The following is a 6,000-nucleotide window of genomic DNA, read 5'->3' on the forward strand; positions in this document are numbered from 1 at the left end:
TCTGAGAAGAACATTAGAGCAAATGTGATTACTAGGAAGAAACAACATCCTGAGATGTCATTTTATCCATATATGGGGATCTCATGTCCTGAACCCTAGAACATGATCTGAATGCAGGGCAGGTGGCAATAGGCAAAATGGGATGATGTGACTTGAAACAAGACTAGAGGAAAATAGTATTAAGCAAATGTCTTACCATCTCCCATGTGCATAATCTGATAGATTTTGGAGAGTCATCCAACAATTATGTAAGTCGAGTAAGAGTTAATAAAACAACAGTCAATGTTGACTCAGTGCTAACTATGTGCTAAACTGTACTAAGACTTTTTCAATGTTAATTTGTTTGAGCCTCATATAAAATTGATGAGAATATTATTATTGTTTATTTACTCCTATTTTAGAGCTGAGTAAGTCTGATAAATAACTGCCTGAGGTTACTTAAAGCCAGTAAGTGTCAGAGCCTGGACAGAACCCCAGCCAGAGCTCACAGTCTTTACCATGGTCCTCTATGTAAAGCTGCTGACCTCTCGGCCACAGGAGGTGTTCAGTCATAGGACAGGGACCATTAATCAAGGCTGTTAAAAGGGGGACACACACATGGAGAGGACTAGATAACATCCAACCCATTCCATCTCTATGAATTAAACGTTCATAGAACTCCCATCGGCATGCTGGATAAAGAAAGTGTAACTCACACTATAACCCTCCCCAAGTCAAATCCTAGAGGAAAGTTGAAATACGTCTATCCTTTGCACACGTAACACCACAAAGGCTTCCATATAACCTGGATGAACGGGAGCTGAGCTGTAGCACACCTCTTATATCCCAAGGGGTGGTTCCAGCCTGTGCTGAACAACAGAGGCACCTGCATCCCAGCAAAGAGGTTGAACAGGTCAACCCAGGGCTTGGACCCTGGAGGACCACCCTCCTAAATGCCTTCTTCCTATGCTTCCTTTTAGAAAAGTACTCTGGGGAAGACTACCCTCAAGAGCTGCTGTGTCCCCTTAGGGAACGAATATAAGAAAGTGTCAGTAGGTCTCAACAATTATTTGGTATTTTCCTGAATGAAGGCATGGAGGAGTCATTCCTCAGAACATGATAACCTGGTGAATAATGCACAATTTCCTCTATGCTATAACACACCCTCCTTCCTTGAAGAGGACTCTAGAGTCCTCATCTTCAGGCTCCGTCTAGGACAGCTTCTTCCATCCCCTCTGCTCCATGGTTGAGAAACTAGGGTATCCTCTTTGCAAACCACCTCAACCTCAGCTTCTCCCACCCAGGAAGAGAAGGACAGAGACCATCTGCAGCACACCTGCTTCCACAAAGGAATGGTCATGGGCATCAGACCAGCTGCCTGCCAACTCCCCATTTGTGGAAGAAGATAGAGGGCAACAGGGCCAGGCCCCTTTTTGACAGCATCTGAGCTGTCCCCGCTGCAGGAGCTGGGGAACAGAGTCTTTATGACAAAGGCATCCAGGGATGGCCAGCAACTACACTGCCTGCATCAGCTCCTTTGACCTTCACAAAGCCCCAGAGGGAAGTAGAATTACTTTGTCATTATTGGATGAAAAAATGGTGACTTGAATGGTCTAAAGTCACACAGAGAGATAGAGGCAAAATTCACACTCACTCCTTGGCCTGACACTTCAGCCAAGGTTCTCAGATCCAGAGGACAAAAAGGAGAGAGAGAACCCTATTTCTGACCACTGGTTACTGTGGTGTCCTGTCCACTAAAGAGTATGATAACAGGGGAATTCTTCTTCTGTTTTCACAGGTCTGAGCTCTGACACTTGAAGATGTGTATGTGTGTGTGTGTGTGTGTGTGTGAGTGTGTGTGTGTGTGTGTGTGTGTGTGTGTGTGTGTGTATGAGCTTGTACCCAGCCCCATTGTCTTAGAGGAACTGGAAACCCAACTTACCCCCTCACATTCAATGGTGCATGCTTAGGCCCCTACAGAAAATTGCAATTTCACATCAAAGTGCAGATGGGCTGGACTATCAGCGAGACTCAAAGCATGCGGAGGACTCACTTGGCCCTGTCGGCTTTGCCCAGAGGGGGCTTTTGGCCTAGTGTGTCCCTGAACAGCTTTCCTCAGCATCATCACATTCACACAAGTCTCAGAGCACATCTCTTCCCAGGAGGGGTTTATACTAGAGGCCAGCACTGCACACGAGTTCCTGGCTTCTCCCTCTGCCAGAGAACTGGAGGCTCTCCCTTTGCCCTATAGCATTCATACTCACACACCTCCTGCCCCTCTTCCTGGGAGTCTAAATTTCTTTCACCTCTTTCTGCAGGGTTTCTGCAGAAATCCTCTCTCACCAGAGGACCCCTACATCTAGCTCTGGGTATCCGTATCTTCAAATCCCTGTGCTCAGTAACCTCTCTCCTCTGGGTCTTTTTCTTTAGTTCCTGCAATGATTATACCAACCTCTTCTTGCACCCTTTTTTCGTGTGACTTTTCTTATATTCTTTAGCTCTTCTATCTCCTTGTGGTTGTCCAGGTACCAGATGGTCACTCCAAAATGTCCTGTTGATCAGTCATTTCATTTATGTCCATACATCTATATTTACATAAAACTAACAATTTCATAAGTGTATTACAAGATAGAGCTAGTGCAACCCACATCCACCCTTCTGATTCTGAGTTCCTAATGAATACAGAAGAAAGTTCTTCTGTTGCTTCGAGTTTCTCCACAATATTAGCCCGAACTTCTTTTCCAAACAGATTTCTTCCTGCTTTTATCCTGTACTCCTAATAAAGATATACAACCCAGTTCTGCCAGAGGTAATCCTCATATGCACAGATTCTTTGTCTTTAAGATTCTTTCATTGATAAGAAACTTGGGCTTCATCTCTTAAATGATGCTAGACAGTGAGTTATTTTAAAGAGATACGCACAATAACACTTGCATATTATATACGTATAGTATTGAGACCAGTAGGAGACATCTCTATGAAGAAGCCTGCCTGAGAAAGCAAGTGGATAGGTAAGGAATGGGGTGGTAGGTAGAAAGAGTTACAAGATTGAGGTACATTCACTGAATGACTAATGAGGCCTTCGTATGTTTACTGGTCAAGGGCAAAGAGCTGGTGCCGAGGTAGATCCTCGAGAGGAGATGGTGCAGCTGCAGGATTGGTGGAGCAGCGTAGCCACGGACACAGAGAAGAACAAGGTGAGAGCATGTTGGTTGCATGCACACTTTACTTCTGAGCTTTTGGAGAAAAAGAAGAGGATGAGAGTGGGTGTGTGCTATGATGTACAGGGCAACATTGAGGAAACATTCCCCTCACCCTTGAAATACTTGCTGTTCTAGAATGGGTCAATACTGCCAATCAGAATGTGTACTTTCACTACGTATGTGTTAAAGTTTACACATATTGTGTGATACACCATACATCTTATGGCAACTTGTTTATTCCATCATCACATTACTATTTTTTAAAAGTATTTCATGTGAATACATTCATTTTAACTGTTGTACAGAATTCACTATAAGGAAAATGTCACTAATAACTTAACCATTTCCAAGTTATCTGTGTGACAGTAAACATCTTTTGACTGTCTTCTGGAACATGTATATTGAAGTTTCTCTAGGGGAAGTGGGTAGATAAGAAATGGGGTGGTGTGTAGAAAGAGTTACAAGACTGAGGTAACCAGATAGAGCTGGTGCAACCCACATCCACCCTACTGATTCTGAATTTCTAATGAATACAGAACAAAGTTCTTCTGTTGCTTCAAAATTCTCCACAATATTAGCCCAAACTCCTTTTCCAGACTGATTTCTTCCTGCTTTTATCCTGTACTCCTAATAAAGATATAAAACTCAGTTTTAGAAAATCGAGGTGGAATTGCTGAGTCAGCAAGAGGAGTAAAAGTTTTCAGCTTTCCTAAGTACGGGATAGTTGCTCTCCAAGTGATAATACAAATGTTTCCATTTGTCCCCTAACTTGTGCAATTGTCAAGGTTTACACTTGCTCCAAGACAAAGGATGTAAAATTGAATTTTGTCTTAATTTGTTTGAATACATTTTGCCTTGGTTATTGTCCCTACCAGTGTCTCATATGACTTGCTGATTCAAGTCTATTGCCCATTGTTACCCACTAGGTTTCGACTTTTTCTTATTAGTGTTCAGGAATCTTCTCTGCTCTGAACACTAGTCCCTTACTGATTATGTGCACAGCATATACCTCTTCAGTCTATGACTTGTCTTTCTCCTTCCTTTATAGTGTCTGTTTCACACAAATGATTTAAATTCAAAGTAGTCAAATTTTACAATATTTTCTCTTCTGTGTTCTGCACTTTATGCCTGGTTTAAGAAATCAATTAATCCATTAGGAACCATTTTTTGTATCATATTTTATGTGTCGGTATCCAATTATCTCAGCACTCTACCAAACATTCCCTGCCTGTTTCTAAACCAATTCATGTTGTTTACCAATTTCTAATAAATATTTGATCTCTTTCTATGCTCCCTAATCTGCTTGTAGATGAATTTGTCAGCCCCTGTGCCTGTATTAATCAGCTGTATGAAATACCAGACAAATCATTTTCACACTTGATAGGCCATTCCTCCCTTCTCATCCTTTTCCCTGAATTGTCTCAGCAACTCGTGGCCCTTTTTGTCTCCTACATGAATTTTGGATAAGCTTACTAAGTTCCTTGGTTAAAAAAAACCCGTGGTATTTTGATTGGGATTACAATGAATTCATACACTAATTAGAGGAGAATTGGCATTTTTGCAATATTGAGTCCCAATAACCATTGTTTATCCCCACATTTTTAGGTATTCTTTTTGTCATCCAGCAGAATTTGGAAATTGTTTAATCAAGTCTTAGAATTATTCCTAGATTACTTTTTTTTGGTATCGTTAATCTACAATTACATGAGGAACATTATGTTTACTAGACTCCCCCCATCACCCTGTGCACCCCACATACCCCATCACAGTCACTGTCCATCAGCATAGTAAGATGCTGTAGAGTCACTACTTGTCTTCTCTGTGTTCTACAGCCCTCCCCATACCCCCCACCTACATTATGTATGCTAATCATGATGCCCCCTTTCTTTTCCCCTCTCCCTTATCCCTCCTTTCCCACCCATCCTCCCCAGTCCCTTTCCCTTTGGTAACTATTAGTCCATTCTTGGGTTCTGTGAGTCTGCTGCTGTTTGGCACCTTCAGTTTTTTCTTTGTTCTTATACTCCACAGATGAGTGAAATCATTTGACACTTGTCTTTCTCCACCTGGCTTATTTCACTGAGCATAATACCCTCTAGCTCCATCCATGTTGTTGCAAATGGTAGGATTTGTTTTATTCTTATGGCTGAATTGTGTAAATGTACCACATCTTCTTTATCCATTCATCTACTGATGGACACTTAGGTTGCTTCCTTTTCTTGGCTATTGTAAATAGTTCTGTGATAAACATATGAGAGCATCTGTCTTTTTCAAACTGGGCTGCTGCATTCAGGTCTTTGATCCATTTTGAGTTTACTTTTATGTATGGGGTTGGACAATGATCCAGTTTCATTCTCTTACATGTAGCTGTCCAGTTTTGCCAACACCAGCTGTTGAAGAGGCTGCATTTCCCCCATTGTATGCCCATGGTTATTCCTAGATTATTTGTTTGTTAGAATTATTTCTAGATTCCTAAATTTCTGTTGCTATTGGAAATAGCAAGTCTTTTAAAAATAATATTTTACAACTTACCTTTACTTCATTGTAACAAAAGTATCGATTTTTTAACATTGGTTTATATTTGTTCATCTAGAGACTCAGAATTTCTTTTGCAGACAATCCTATTTTCTGTGAATTCTATCCATATTGTCTCTCCTTTGCAATACTCATGTAGCAAAACTTTTTCCTAGTCTTACAAATGAGACAATGCTTCAGGTACTAACACAGAAAAGGAAAGCTCAATATAAATTCCCTGCTCCATGAAGATATGTGACCACCTCTCCCCGGAGACCCCTGCTGTATGTGAATTACAACTCTAATT

This window comes from Manis pentadactyla, chromosome 4 (assembly GCF_030020395.1).
Source record: "Manis pentadactyla isolate mManPen7 chromosome 4, mManPen7.hap1, whole genome shotgun sequence".
NCBI lineage: Eukaryota > Metazoa > Chordata > Mammalia > Pholidota > Manidae > Manis > Manis pentadactyla.